At 48.3% G+C, this 13,943-nt stretch overlaps 1 pseudogene; it reads right to left on the bottom strand.

Moving 5' to 3' along the window:
- Positions 1-1,333: 1,333 nt before the first annotated feature.
- The window catches only part of LOC147991053 (uncharacterized), a 45,603-nt pseudogene continuing 32,993 nt past the window's right edge, over positions 1,334-13,943 (bottom strand).

Below are 13,943 nucleotides of genomic sequence, written 5' to 3'. Positions count from 1 at the left end.
AACCGGTGGATCTCGGGTAGGGGGTCCCGAACTGTGCGTCTAGGCCGGATGGTAACAGGAGGCAGGGAACACAATGTTTTACCCAGGTTCGGGCCCTCTTGATGGAGGTAAAACCCTACGTCCTGCTTGATTAATATTGATGATATGGGTAGTACAAGAGTAGATCTACCACGAGATCAAGGAGGCTAAACCCTAGAAGCTAGCCTATGGTATGATTGTTGTATATGGAGTTGATTTATCGACTAGCCTGGCCTCAGTTTATATAATGCACCAGAGGCCTAGGATAACAAGAGTCCTAGCCGAACACGCCGGTGGGGTGGAGTCCTTGCCTTGATTGCCAAGTCTTGTGGAATCTTCCTTGTATGCGGCAGCTGTCCGAACTGGCCCATGAGTATACGGCCATGGGGGTCCTCGGCCCAATCTAACAGATCGGGAGACGACGTGGTGAGTACCCCGTAGTCCAGGACACCGTCACTCGTTGACATGTTTTGGCATCCCTATGACCTAGTCACCTATGTCTGGCTAGAAAATGATGGACGCCGTCACACCGAGAGGCCCCTAAGAAAATCTATCCATTGTTTGAGGAGCAAATCCCATTCTTGACCTATCTAGTCCCTTGTCAAACTTTCTGGTGTACCTGTAAATTGTCGTTATGATCACCGTGTTAAAGATGATGTTTGAGCAACCCAAAGTCCATCGTACGGTAAGAAGTTTCTATGATACTCTCATGGTCTAAGGGACTAAAGCATGTCTTAACTCTCTGTGTTATACCCGTTGACTTGTGACGATAGTATCTCAAAGTCTAACAAACAAGTTGGATCAATTCAATATGACCGTTCTTCCAACATCATATTCTGGAGTTATTTTGGGACTATCATTACACTTGATGATATCCCAAGATCCGAAAAACATGGTCACAAACAACATTTGAGCTAGTCCTAGAGGCAAGAATAGGAATCAGGTTTTACTGTTTCTTATTTACATGTGCATATGAGTTTTTTACTGAATTGCATATTCCAGAATGATAGTAGTTATAGCATAGAATATAAACTCTTAATTATAAGCATGGGGAAAATAATACAATATTACTGCCTCTAGGGCATATTTCCAACATCACATAGGTATTATCAATCCTCTAACCAGACTGTTGTTAGTTAGTTCAACCATTCCAAACCATTCAACTTTAACCTTAAATTATTCAATTTTAGATATGAGGAGGTTTTTGGTACCTAGGGCAAGTATAGAGAATGCAAGTGTTGAGTCACCAAAACCAGAGTAAGACCTCCCTATTCATGTTGCAAACAATATGTTGTTTAGTCCGGGTGAGTTCAGTCTAATCCTGCATTGAGAAAACAAATTGTTGAATATGCACCAAAAAACAAATCCATGGGTCTGGGAGGGCCGCTGATGGGCTCAGCAGGTTGCGACTGGAGGTGGGTAGAGGTGGCTAGCTTGGGGGCGAGGGGAGCCATCAGATATGAGATCCAAGGGCTCGAATCAAAAGGGAGAGCTAGTGTGGCTTGGCTGGAATTTGGATCAGATCTCGGAGGAGGGAGAGGGTGGCGACTGAGAGAGAGAGAGAGGTGGGGATTAGGGTTAGGAAACCCTACTGGAGGGGAATTGTGTCCAAAAATGGCAGGGAGAGTTGTCATTTATAACACGGGGTAGATGAGCTAGGTGGGATGGGTTAGATGAGATGGAAGCTGGGTTGAGCAGTTAGGCAATTTTATTTAGCAAATGATTTGTTATTTAACCAGCTATAATGCCTTCATATTTAACCGTTTGGGTACGAAACGAGCTCTGGTTGACACGAAATTTGAAACATAGCTTTTGTAGGATATATAACAGGGGCACATAAAATGTTTGAGGTCACTTGAACTTTTTTTAAATCTCCATGTAGAAACTTTCTTAAAGAAAGTGGGTTTGAACTACAGGTGCATGATATGGGCATGCTAAAATTGTGAAACAACTTGAGTAGCTTCTAAATGTCCCAAAAGAATGTGTCAAAGGTTTGGGAGTGAGTCTCGGTGCAAGAGATCAAAAAGGAGAAGAGGGTTTACTTATTCACCATTGTATAAATGATGAAATGGAATTTTCAAATTAATTATTTAATTAATGCAATATGATGTGAATGAGACGCGAATGAGATGCATATGAGACCCACCGTTGAAGAACACCACGGCATCTGAGGTGTTGCACGCAACGAAGAAAATAGGGCAAACTGCCCATGGAGAGGCACTGTAGAAAGTTCAACAGGCCGGCCGCTGCGTGCCTTGGCCAGCCTCCCAGCTTGCCTGCAAGGATCATTAGGTCCACCCCTATTGATTATATATTCCTTCTCCGTCATACTTCTCCATGGTCGTTAGTGCATCTCCACTACGAGAATACACCGGGCTTGATTTCAGGGGTTGGTGAGTAACCGATGGAGGAAGGAGATGGTCGGGCGGTGCTAGCATTGGCTTTGGGATAGAGAGTGGGGGAAAGGGGGTCGGGTGGATAGGAGAGTGGGAGGAATAATAGGATAGGAGAGAGATGATATGGCATGTGGACCTGCATTGTTAGTTAGATTAACAAATGAGCGCAACTAGGATTGTTCCTTCTCCAAGTGTGCCAAACATGTTTAGGGCTAGGATTGACCACAAATGATAAACATAGGATGCTGATTTTAGGGATTAAAGTTCAGAGTTCGATTTTTTTCTCAAATATTCACACTCATAGTATACATAAGGAAGCGGGGAAGACACCCGTCCACAAATGGTTCTCCACAAATTACATGCAAATAAGTCAAGTACACCTCCACCCTATGCCTAAGCTAGCTACTCTGGTTTGCCCTCTATGACAACACACCAAAAAAGAAGTCTAGATCCCCCTTGAGTAAACCAGCAGCTCGCCAAGTCCTGCTTTCCCTGTTAATGCTCTTGGCCAGCCGAGAGATGGATGGTGTGGCTCCATCAAACACGATATCATTGTGCTACTTCCATATGGACCACGTGATAAGAACCACAATTGCACATATGTCATTTATGAGGTGCCCATTGCCTTGCTTGTTGGTGCACCACTCAAAGAGTATTTCCATACCCTATGGGGTTTGGTCTAGTCTTTTGAGGGGCCTGCACACATTGTACCAAATTTCTCTTGCGAACACGTATTGTAGTAGTAAGTATTGGCTGATTTCTTCGTGTTGTGCACAGAAGGGGAAAGAATCTGTTGGGGAACGTAGTAATAATTCAAAATTTTCCTACGTGTCACAAAGATCAATCTAGGAGATACTAGCAACGAGAGAGGGGGAGTGCATCTTCATACCCTTAAAGATCGCTAAGAGGAAGCGTTACAAGAACATAGTTGATGGAGTCGTACTCGTGGCGATTCAAATCGCGGAAGATCCGATCCAAGCGCCGAACAGACGGAGCCTCCACGTTCAACACACATACAACCCGGGGAAGTCTCCTCCTTCTTGATCCAGCAAGGGGAGAGGAGAAGTTGAGGAAGAACTCCGACAGCACAACGGCGTGGTGGTGGAGCTAGCGGTCCTCCGGCAGGGCTTCGCCAAGCACTACGGAGGAGGAGGAGGTGTTGGAGGAGGGAAGGGCTGCGCCAGGGAAGGGGTGCGGCTGCACTCTCTCTCCCTCACTATATATAGGGGGAAGGGGGAGGAGGAGGCTCCCTAGGGTTTCCCTAGGGGTGGCGGCCAAGGCAGATTGGATCTCCCTAGGGAAATCCTAGGGAGACTTGCCCCCCAAGCCAAGCCAGGTGAAAGGATTGCCTCCCAAGCCAGGTGGAGGCGCCCCACCTCTCCAAGTTATGTGAGATGGGGTGGGAGGGGCGCACATCCCCTTAGTGGGTTGATGTGCCCCCTCCCCTTGGCCCATAAGGCCCCCCAACGCTTGTCGGGGCCTCCGGAACCCCTTTCGGTCATGCTGGTCGTCACCTGGTACCCCCAGAACAATTCCGGACTCCAATACCCTTCGTCCAATATATCGATCTTCACCTCCGGACCATTCCGGAGTTCCTCTTCACGTTCGGGATCTCATCCGGGACACCTAACAACCTTCGGTAACCACATACTATTCCCATTATAAATCTAACGTCACCGAACCTTAAGTGTGTAGAACCTACGGGTTCGGGAACCATGCAGACATGACCGAGATACCTCTCCGACCAATAACCAATAGCGGGATCTGGATACCCATATTGGCTCCCACATGTTCCACGATGATCTCATCGGATGAACCACGATGTCGAGGATTCAATCAATCCCGTATACAATTCCCTTTGTCCACCGGTATGTTACTTGCCCGAGATTCGATCATCGGTATCCCCATACCTCATTCAATCTCATCATCGGCAAGTATTTTTACTCATTTCATAACGCATGATCCTGTGGCTAACTCCTTAGTCACATTTAGCTCATTATGATGATGCATTACCGAGTGGGCCCAGACATACCTCTCCGTCATACAGAGTGACAAATCCCAGTCTCGATTCGTGCCAACCCAACATACACTTTCGGAGAAACCTGTAGTGTACCTTTATAGCCACCCAGCTATGTTGTGACGTTTGGCACACCCAAGCAATCCCTACGATATCTGGGAGTTGCACAATCTCATGGTCTAAGGAAACAATACTTGACATTAGAAAAGCTCTAGCAAAACAAACTACATGATCTTGTGCTATGCTTAGGATTGGGTCTTGCCCATCACATCATTCTCCTAATGATGTGATCCCGTTATCAACAACATCCAATGTCCATGGTCAGGAAACCATGACCATCTATTGATCAACGAGCTAGTCAACTAGAGGCTTACTAGGGACATATTACGATCTATGTATTCCCACATGTATTACGGTTTCCGGTTAATACAATTACCACTTTATTATTGTCTCTAGGGCATATTTCCAACAGTCTCCCAGTTGCACTAGAGTCAATAATCTAGTTACATTGTGATGAATCGAACACCCATAGAGTTCTGGTGTTGATCATGTTTTGCTCGTGGAAGAGGTTTAGTCAACGGATCTGCGACATTCAGATCCGTACGCACTTTACAAATATCTATGTCTCCATCTTGAATATATTCACGAATGGAGTTGAAGCAACGCTTGATATGCCTGGTCTTCTTGTGAAACCTGGGCTCCTTGGCAAGGGCAATAGCTCTGGTGTTGTCACAGAAGAGAGTCATCGGGCCCGACGCATTGGGAATGACTCCTACGTCAGTGATGAACTCCTTCATCCAGACTGCTTCCCGTGCTACCTCCGACGCAGCTATGTACTCCGCTTCACATGTAGATCCCACCACGACGCTTTGCTTGCAACTACACCAGCTGATTGCCCCACCATTCAAAATATACATGTATCCGGTTTGTGACTTGGAGTCATCCAGATCTGTGTCGAAGCTAGCATCGATGTAAGCCTTTACGACGAGCTCTTCGTCACCTCCATAAACGAGAAACATATCCTTAGTCCTTTTCAGGTACTTTAGGATATTCTTGACTGCTGGCCAGTGTTCCATACCGGGATCACTTTGGTACCTCCCTACCAAACTTACGACAAGGTTCACATCAGGTCTGGTACACAACATGACATACATAATAGTCCCTATTGCCGAAGCATAGGGGATGACACTCATCTTTTCTCTATCTTCTGCCGAGGTCGGGCATTGAGCCGTGCTCAATCTCACACCTTGCAATACAGGCAAGAACCCCTTCTTGGACTGATACATATTGAACTTCTTCAATATCTTGTCAAGGTATGTGCTTTGTGAAAGACCAATGAGGCGTCTCGATCTATCTCTATAGATCTTGATGCCTAATATGTAAGCAGCTTCTCCAAGGTCCTTCATTGAAAAACACTTATTCAAGTAGGCCTTTATGCATTCCAAAAGTTCTATATCATTTCCCATCAATAGTATGTCATCCACATATAATATGAGAAATGCTACAGAGCTCCCACTCACTTTCTTGTAAACACAGGCTTCTCCATAAGTCTGCATAAACCCAAACGCCTTGATCATTTCATCAAAGCGAATGTTCCAACTCCGAGATGCTTGCACCATCCCATAAATGGAGCACTGGAGCTTGCATACCTTGTCAGCATTCTTAGGATCGACAAAACCTTCCGGCTGCATCATATACAATTCTTCCTTAAGGAAACCATTAAGGAATGTTGTTTTGACGTCCATTTGCCATATCTCATAATCATAGAATGCGACAATTGCTAACATGATTCGAATGGACTTCAGCTTCGCTACGGGTGAGAAGTTCTCATCGTAGTCAACCCCTTGAAGTTGTCGATAACCCTTAGCGACAAGCCGAGCCTTATAGATGGTCACATTACCATCTGCGTCAGTCTTCTTCTTAAAGATCCATTTATTCTCTATGGCTTGCCAATCAACAGGCAAGTCTATCAAAGTCTGTACTTCGTTTTCATACATGGATCCTACCTCGGATTTTATGGCTTCAAGCCATTTGTTGGAATCTGGGCCCGCCATCGCTTCTTCATAGTTCGAAGGTTCACCATTGTCTCGCAACATGATTTCCAGGACAGGGTTGCTGTACCACCCTGGTGATTAACGTGCCCTTGTGGACCTACGAAGTTTAGTAGCAACTTGATCTGAAGTTTCATGATCAACATCATTAACTTCTGTAGTCGGTGCAGGCACCACAGAAACATCTTCCTGAGCTGCACTACTCTCCGGTTCAAGAGGCAATACCTCATCAAGTTCTACTTTCCTCCCACTTACTTCTTTCGAGAGAAACTCTTTCTCTCGAAAGGATCCATTCTTGGCAATAAAGATCTTGCCTTCGGATCTGAGGTAGAAGGTATACCCAATAGTTTCCTTAGGGTATCCTATGAAGACGCATTTTTCTGACTTGGGTTCGAGCTTTTCAGGTTCAAGTTTGTTGACATAAGCATTGTATCCCCAAACTTTTAGAAACGACATCTTAGGTTTATTTCCAAACCATAATTCATACAGTGTCGTCTCAATGGATTTTGACAGAGCCCTATTTAAAGTGAATGCGGCAGTCTCTAAAGCATAACCCCAAAATGATAGCGGTAGATCGGTAAGAGACATCATAGATCACACCATATCCAATAGAGTGTAATTACGATGTATGGACACACCATTTCGCTGAGGTGTTCCAGGCAGCGTGAGTTGTGAAACAATTCCACTTTTCCTTAGGTGCGTGTGAAACTCGTGACTCAAGTATTCTCCTGCACGATCTGATCGTAAGAACTTTATTTTCCTGTCACGTTGATTCTCTACCTCACTCTAAAATTCCTTGAACTTTTCAAAGGTCTCAGACTTGTGTTTCATTAAGTAGACATATACATATCTACCTAAGTCATCAGTGAGAGTGAGAACATAATGATAGCCACCGTGAGCCTCAACGCTCATTGGACCGCACACATCTGTATGTATGATTTCCAATAAGTTGGTTGCTCGCTCCATTGTTCCAGAGAACGGAGTCTTGGTCATTTTGCCCATGAGGTATGGTTCGCATGTGTCAAATGATTCATAATCAAGAGACTCCAAAAGTCCATCTGCATGGAGTTTCTTCATGCGCTTGACACCAATGTGACCAAGACGGCAGTGCCACAAGTATGTGGGACTATCATTATCAACCTTACATCTTTTGGCATTCACACTATGAATATGTGTAACATCACGTTCGAGATTCAATAAAATTAAACCATTGACCAGCAGGTCATGACCATAAAACATATCTCTCATATAAATAGAAAAACCATTATTCTTGGATTTAAATGAGTAGCCATCTCGCATTAAACGAGATGCAGATACAATGTTCATGCTCAAAGCTGGCACTAAATAACAATTATTGAGGTTTAAAACTAATCCCGTAGGTAAATGTAGAGGTAGTGTGCCGACGGCGATCACATCGACCTTGGGACCATTCCCGACGCGCATCGTCACCTCGTCCTTCGCCAGTCTCCGCTTATTTCGCAGCTCCTGTTTTGAGTTACAATATGAGCAACTGCATCGGTATCAAATACCCAGGAGCTACTACGAGTGCTGGTAAGGTACACATCAATAACATGTATATCACATATACCTTTGGCGTTGCCGGCCTTCTTATCCGCTAAGTACTTGGGGCAGTTCCGCTTCTAGTGACCATTCCCCTAGCAATAAAAGCACTGAGTCTCGGGCTTGGGTCCATTCTTTGGCTTCTTCCCGGCAATTGATTTACCAGGTGCGACAACTCCCTTGACATCCTTCTTGAAGTTCTTCTTACCCTTGCCTTTCTTGAAACTAGTGGTTTTATTCATCATCCACACTTGATGTTCCTTTTTTATTTCCACCTCCACTGGTTTCAGCATTGAATATAATTCAGGAATGGACTTCTCCATCCCTTGCATATTGTAGTTCATCACAAAGCTCTTGTAGCTAGGTGAAAGCGACTGGAGGATCCTGTCAATGACCGAGTCATCTGGAAGATTAACTCCCAGCTGAGACAAGCAGTTGTGCAACCTAGACACTTTGAGTATATGCTCACTGACAGAACTATTTTCCTCCATCTTACAACTATAGAACTTGTCGGAGAATTCATATCTCTTGACCTGGGCATGAGCTTGGAAAACCATTTTCAGCGCTTGGAACATCTCATATGCTCCGTGCTACTCAAAACGCTTTTGGAGCCCCGGTTCTAAGCTGTAAAGCACGCTGCACTTAACCAGGGAGTAATCATCACTACGCGACTGCTAAGCGTTCATAAGGTCTTGAGTTGCTGGGAAAATGGGTGCGTCACCTAGCGGTGCTTCAAGGACATATGCTTTCTTGGCAGCTATGAGGATGATCCTCAAGTTACATACCCAATCCATATAGTTGCTACCATCATCTTTCAGCTTGGTTTTCTCTAGGAATGCGTTGAAGTTGAGGGCAACATTAGCATGGGCCATCTGATCTACAAGACATATTGTAAAGATATTCTAGACTAAGTTCATCTAATCAAATTATTTAAGGAACTCCCACTCTGATAGACATCCCTCTAGTCATCTAAGTGTTACATGATCCGAATCGACTAGGCCATGTCCGATCATCACGTGAGGCGAACTAGTCATCAACGGTGAACATCTCCATGTTGATCGTATCTACTATACGACTCATGTTCGACCTTTCAGTCTCTCGTGTTCCGAGGCCATGTATGTACATGCTAGGCTCGTCAAGTCAACCTAAGTGTTTCGCATGTGTAAATCTGGCTTACACCCATTGTAGGCGAACATTAGAATCTATCACACCCAATTATCACGTGGTGCTTCGAAACAGCGAACCTTCGCAACAGTGCACAGTTAGGGGGAACACTTTTCTTGAAATTTTAGTGAAGGATCATCTTATTTATGCTACCGTCGTTCTAAGCAAATAAGATGTAAACATGACAAACATCACATGCAAATCATAAAGTGACATGATATGGCCAATATCATCTTGCGCCTTTGATCTCCATCTTCGAGGCACGACATGCGTTGGATTTCGGGTTCCGGCAAAACCCTTAAGGTTCGAACTCTGGGGTGCGCACGAAGATCTCTCCCTCCTCCTAGCTCACTTTCTCACCACGATCTCAAGGCTCGGCTCGTTGAACTCGAAGAACAAGGGACACAAGAGTTTATACTGGTTCAGGCCACCGATGTGGTGTAATACCCTACTCCAGTGTGGTGTGGTGGATTTCCTTGTAGGCTGAGGATGAACAAGTACAAGGGAAGAACTACCTCCTGAGGAGAGGTGTTCTTCAGCTCGGTGAGCTTGTGTGGTTGAGGATGATCTAAATGATCCGTCCAAGCCCCTCCCCATGGTGATGGCTAGTCCTATTTATAGAGGCCCTGGTTCTCTTCCCAAATATTAGGCGGGAAGGGATCCCACAACGGACAATTTGAAGGGGGGTAGCGAGTACAAGCTATCCTGACAAAAGGTGGTCTTAGCCTGCCAAAGGCTCTAGTGGTGACACCGTCATGGGCTCCGCGATGATCTCCGTCCTGCCGTCCGGCTGGTCTTGGTCTCATTGCACCGATATGGAAACCTTTGCCTGATGCCTCGAGACTCCTCGCCTACGCCTGCTCCTTTAGCACCAAAGAGGCAACTGGTGCTCTGCGCCTGCTGGCGCCCGCCTGGCACCCGCCTGTCCTTGGTTGTCATGGCTCACGTCACGGGAACCTCACGAGGTGCCCCTCACCTTGATCTCTCCGCTCCTCGCGAGCCAGCCTAGTGAGGCTGCCCCTGAGGAGGTCTTGTGTCGTCTGCCTCGTGAGGCTTGGCCCCTCGCGAGGGTCTTGAGTGTTTGCTGGTGAAGATGGGCCGTACCAGGCCGCTAGAGGAGCCACGCCATGGGCCGCAGGCAAGCAAGTCTGGGGACCCCCGTTCCCAGAACGCCGACAGTAGCCCCCGGGCCCAAGGCGCGCTCGGACTTGTCTTCGAGGTGAAGCCAAGGGGCAAGTGCGGAGCACTGTGGGCCCCAATAGCTTGCGGCCTTGATTGACGCGTGGCGACTGACGGGATGTGGGCGTCTCCGCTTCCCCATGCTGCCTCGGCAACTTCCTAACTTGAGGAGTCCCTGGTGCATGCAAAAAAGCCATCATTACCTGCGATCGTGTGGGTCATTGGTTGGCCTTCTCCCGCTATAAATGGGGAGGGGGAGGAGTCCCCATACCCATCTCTTCCTCTGCTCTGCTTGCTTCTTATTCCTTGCTTTCTTGCTTCACTGCGTCATCCATGGCACCGATACGGAGGTTTTCCGTCGCCGAGAAGGGAAAACCCCCCCGTGAAGAGCGTGGGCCCCTCCCATCGAAGAAGAGACTTTCCCGCCCTCGCGATGTCGTCGTAAGGCCGGAGGCGTCGAGGCCTTGGCACGAACAGTCTCCCCCCGGCTATCCTCTGCCCTTGCTCGCCCAGGCAGTGGACTCCAGAGGAGGAGGCAGGGACCGACGTCCCTCGCGCCACGGCCGCAATGCCCGTGCAGTGGTGGCGCGTGCCGCCGCCCCGCGAACCCACGCCGAGGGCTTCTCTCATGAACTCGTGGCATGGGCGCCGATACCACCGCGTACGTGGATCCGGTTACCGCCGTTCTTCTCCGTCGAAATGCCGTCGAGGGGTCCCCTCGAGCTATGGCTGCAGCATGCTGAGTGCGATGCCCAGGCGACGGGGGTGGAGGTTGAGGTCGTCTCCCGTGTCGGATTTCGGGTTCCAGCAAAACCCTTGAGGTTCGAACACTGGGGTGCGCACGAAGATCTCTCCCCCTCTCTAGCTCGCACACATCATGATCTCACGGCCTAGCTCGACGAACCCGAAGAACAAGAGACACAAGAGTTTATACTGGTTCGGGCCACCGATGTGGTGTAATACCCTATGTCGGTGTCAGAACCGGCGGATCTCGTGTAGGGGGTCCCGAACTGTGCATCTAAGGCGGATGGTAACAGGAGGCGGGGGACACGATGTTTACCCAGGTCCAGGCCCTCTTGATGGAGGTAGTACCCTACGTCCTGCTTGATTGATCTTGATGATATGAGTATTACAAGAGTTGATCTACCACGAGATCGTAGAGGCTAAACCCTAGAAGCTAGCCTATGGTATGATTGTTTTTGTCCTAGGGACTAAACCCTCTGGTTTATATAGACACCGGAGGGGGTTAGCGTTACACAGAGTTGGTTACAAGGAAGAAGATCTACATATCCGTATTGCCAAGCTTGCCTTCCACGCCAAGGAGAGTCCCATCCGGACACGGGACGAATTCTTCAATCTTGTATCTTAATAGTCCAACATTCCGGCCAAAGGATATAGTCCGGCTGTCCGGAGACCCCCTAATCCAGGACTCCCTCAGTAGCCCCTGAACCAGGCTTCAATAACGATGAGTCCGATGCGCAGATTTGTCTTCGGCATTGCAAGGTGGGTTCCTCCTCCGAATACACCATAGAAGATTTTGAACACAAGGATAGTGTCCGGCTCTGCAAAACAAGTTCCATACACCACCGTAGAGAGAATAATATTTCCACAAATCTAATCTGCTGACACGTTTGATAGCATAACATCATACCATGGCCCGATCATTATTTGAACTGTTTTTCTGAACCAGCACTGCACATATCGCGAGGCGGTTTTCTTGACACGTCTTGTCGAAGCAGAGACCGTGTCCCCTTATCACGGGATTCTCATCAATATGGGTATGGGTAACCCAACCGCGCCATCAATTACGGTGTTCGGGGAATAAGCGATTTTACCAGGTAAGTGGGGAGGCGCATCGCCTCCTCTGCCCTTATAAAGGGACAAAGATTCACCCTTTTTACCCACGCCTTCTTCCTCCTTGCTTATCCATTCTCGCACACTCGAGCTCTAGCGCCCAAGTTCGCGTCTTTCTCCTCAAACCACTCCAAGCATGTCCGGAGCAGGAGGCAAGTGGATGGTCTCCTCCGTCACGGAGGAGAATATCACAAAGCTACGGGAAGCCGGATATCTAGCCATGGACATCGCGCACCGGCTGCCAGATGCGGGGCAGATCATCCCTATGCCCTAACCCCATGAGAGGGTAGTTTTCCTTACCCACTTTGTCCGTCGACTGGGATTTCCCCTTCACCCGTTTGTCCGTGGGCTCATGTTCTACTACGGGCTGATTTTTCATGATCTAGCCCCCAATTTCATCCTCAACATCTCGACGTTTATCGTCGTGTGCGAGGCCTTTCTCCGCATCAGGCCCCACTTCGGCTTGTGGCTGAAGACCTTCAATGTTAAACCGAAGGTGGTGGTCGGCCAGCAAGCAGAGTGCGGAGGCACCATGGTGGGCAAAATGCCTAACGTCACCTGGCTCGAAGGCTCCTATGTGGAGACCATAAAGGGGTGGCAATCGGGGTGGTTCTACATCACCGAGCCGCACGACACCAACTGGGTGGTGGCCCCCGAATTTCGATCCGGAATCCCCACGCTTCTCACTTCTTGGAAAGAGAAGGGCCTGTCCTGGGGTTCCCCGGTAGAGCTGACCGGACTCCAGACCTGCATCAAGAACATGATGAGTAAGAAAATCAAGCTCGTCAACGTGGTCCAGGTCATGCTCTTCCACCGGATCCTCCCGTGTCAACGACGGGTATTCAATTTGTGGGAGTTCGACCCGGCCAAGCACCAGACGCTGTGAGAGCTCTTTGACACGACGCACAAGGACGTCTGGAAGGTACTGTTCAACGGCGCCGAGGTACCTCCTCCCCTTACCGAGGACCGCGGACTCAGCGCAAAGCGCCATGCCAATCCGGTAAGTTTTTATATCTCACAGGATATTTATTTTCCCCAGTTTAATCATGTGCGGGATCTAAGCTTCCATGCCCTTAACAGGACTGGGTAGAGACAGCGGAGAAGATCGATTGCCCGGCCTCCCTGCCTAAAGATCCTGCAGATGCTCTCCTATCGGAGATGCTGGTTCCGACGCCTTACAAGGTGCCAGTGAAGAAGGCCAAGAAGAAGCCCACGGGGACCCGAAAGGGTCTCCGGCGCAAGGTTATATCAGACTCATCGTCCGATAACTCCGAGGCGCACTCCTCCCACGAAAACGAGGAGGAGGAAGAGGAAAGTTCTCCCCTCCCTGCCAGGGAAGACAAGAAAAGGAAGGCCGCCCCAACCGGGGAGGCCGAAGGGTCCAAGAAGGGGAGGACCCTCCTTCCGGACTGCTCCACGACGGCCGCCAACAGCGGCGACGAGTGGTTAGCCAGGGACAAGCCCCTGGCGAAGTCGTAAGTATCCGGATACCATAGTAATTCATGGTATGTTTTACTGCACTACTTCTCCTTACGCCGAATATGATTATGCAGTCCGTTCCGAGCCCGTCTTGACGTATCTCCGTCGGACGGTTCTTTGGACTCGTCGGATATGAATAGCGATTCACTTCCGACCGCCTCCACCCCTTGCCCTACGGACAACGTCGAGGTGTTGTCTCAAAAGGCACTGAGCCAAGGGGAGGTA

The sequence above is a fragment of the Triticum urartu genome, chromosome 1A (assembly GCF_056163025.1).
Source record: "Triticum urartu cultivar PI428250 chromosome 1A, HENAU_Tu73, whole genome shotgun sequence".
Classification (NCBI taxonomy): domain Eukaryota; kingdom Viridiplantae; phylum Streptophyta; class Magnoliopsida; order Poales; family Poaceae; genus Triticum; species Triticum urartu.
This window is presented reverse-complemented; position numbering and strand designations above follow the sequence as displayed.